Here is a 2,769-nt window from a genome sequence, read left to right as displayed (position 1 = left end):
TTATAAGTTATATAATATTTTCTTTATGAGTATTGATTTTTTGTTACTGAAAAAGTTTAGTAAAAAAATTATTTGTTTAATTCGATAAAAATGACAGTTAAAGTTTGTCTTTGTAAATGATAAAAAGTCACTTTTATCCGGTAAAAAGGGCGGTTTGTAACTGTCATTTTAAACAACATAAAATGCCATTTTAATTCGATAAAAATGGCTGTTTCAAATGCCATTTTAACCAACTAAAAATGCCATTTTAAGCAACCAAAACGCTGCTTTGTCAGGGTAAAAACGGCGGTTCGTAAACACCATTTTAACCAACCAAAAATGCTATTTTTGTCCTGGAAATAACGGCGATTTGAACCGCCATTTTAACTAACCAAAAATGCTATTTTATTTGAAAATAATGATAGTTTGAACCGCCGTTTTAACCTATCCAAAAACTGCCGTTTTAACCCAAGAAATTGTGGCGGTTTTCTGAAAACCGTCGCAATAACCAGAATAGCGCCCAGAATTACGTCGTTTTTTAAAACCGCCATTTTTGGTAATAATGGCGGTTAAAACTGCCGTAAATACCCAAAAACTGCCATTTTAACCAATTTTTTTTGTAGTGGAAGTGATTCTTATTTTGAGAAATTCTTTTTTTTTTCTTTTCCTTCAAACTAAAATGTATACAAGAGAATCAATGCATATGGTTTAAACATTTAATGCATGAGTATGTACCCAATTCCCATGATCTTTAACAAAAATACAAAAACACACGTTTACTTCAACTAATGTTTCCAAACTTTTCCACACTTATATGATGCACACTCTCACTAGCCTAAGCTAATCAAAGATCTAAATAAAGGACATTTATTATTTTTTGCTTTAAGGCTAGTAATGTACTAAATTTAAGAACAATAGGGGATTGAAATAGGCTCAAAGTTAGTTAACAAAGGAAGAAAAAAGGGTAGGCTATTTGGGACAATTGAGCTAAATGAAATTATGGCCTTAATTATATAAATACATATATACATCAAAAAATGGACATAAAAAATCAAACAAATCAAAGATTACAATCATAAAAAGAGAATAACACACACAAGAATGAAAACAGTGGTTAATATGATGTAACCACACAATTAGGCTTAAAACTCACATGCTTATGTGTTCTTAGCTCAAAAACATGTTCCACAATATATTTCAAGCAAGTTTCAATGAAACAAATATCAACTCAAATCAATTAGGATATCAATGCCCTATTAAGAATGTTTTTCTTGGAAAATTTCATTATTTTAACTAAGCTTATTGTACATGTTTATAAGAAATGCAATAACTAAGAAGAATGCAATTAGATCTCAAAATATATACAAACCAAGAAAGAAAATGCAACTAAGAATTCAAAAAGAATGTGAAAGTGTTTGGGATTAGAACTTTTCACCTAAGATTGCCGATCGGTGACGATCTCTCCACACTTAAAAGTTTACACCGTCCACGGTGCATCCAAAGATGAGCAAGGGGATAAGGCGACTTCACGAGTTGCCACCTTCAGTTGGTGGGTCAACCGGCTGCTGCATGTTCTTTCTCTCGCTTCCTTTGTTGCTTATGGTGAATCATCCATGAAAAATAGAAAATAACACCGTAAGATGAGTAAATGCAAAAACAAGGAAGCATAGATTGTTGGAGTGAGGCAAGAATCACTAAAATGAAGTGAGTGAATACGTTTGTGACATGAAGGAAACAAGTGTGTGAATTCTTAGTTGCACAGTTTAGAACATACACTAGCATAGAAAGCTATGTCACAATTACACAAAAGAAACATCCACTTCACTCATTATAGTGTGCTTAAAATACTTCAAAAGAGACTTGTAGGTTAAGATAAACAAACAAGTACTCAAGGAACATAAAAGCAATCAAGCAACAATCAAGAAATTGTGAAAGGATGATAGAGAAAAGTTTGTTTGCAACACCTAAATGACATGAAGTGGAAAACATGGCAAGCATAATCCACAAAGCTTAAAAAGCTCAAAAAATGTCACTAGAATAAGCTTATGATCCAATTTCACAATTCCTTAATTTTAATGCATCAACTAGGTGACTTAAATAAAAATCAATCATAGCAAGCATCACCTAACAAAAAATGCATCAACTAAGAACAAATTACCTAACGACAGATAATGAAATCAAATTACATGGTGGCTAGCTACAACAGGCAATTTAGAAATCCAACAAGATTCATGAAGGCAATGTCATAAGTACTTGGTATGTGCAAATATTCAACATTCAAAACACAATATCAAGTAACAAAGTATTACCTCAATGAAGATATCTAACAATATTTAGCAACAACAATATCAATAATCCAACACTTATCACAAAAGATCTAACCCATGCTAATAACCTAATCTACTAAAATAAAAAATTAAACTAACTAACTAACTAAATACTAACTAACTAAGTAACTAACTAACTAAAGAGGAGCATAGTGGGTGGTGAATGATAGTGGTGGATGGTGGTTGGAGGAGGGAAAGAAGAGAGGGGAAGAAAAAAAGAGAAGAAATAGAGAGAAGAGAAGAAAAGAAGTTAGGTAGTGTGAGAAGAGGGTTGTGCGTACGCACATATGGTGTAAAATGTGGTTGTGCAAACGCATAAGAGTGTGCGAGCACTCCCGGCAAAAGGTGAAAATAGGTTAGTGCGTACGCACACTAAGTTTTTTTTTTTTTGGGAAAAGGATCATATGTGCGTTCACACATAAACGTGCGTACGCACAAAAAGGGTAAAAAAGGCTGGGGTGTG

Source organism: Arachis ipaensis, chromosome B05 (genome assembly GCF_000816755.2).
Source record: "Arachis ipaensis cultivar K30076 chromosome B05, Araip1.1, whole genome shotgun sequence".
Lineage (NCBI taxonomy): Eukaryota > Viridiplantae > Streptophyta > Magnoliopsida > Fabales > Fabaceae > Arachis > Arachis ipaensis.
Note: the sequence above shows the minus strand (reverse complement) of the source record.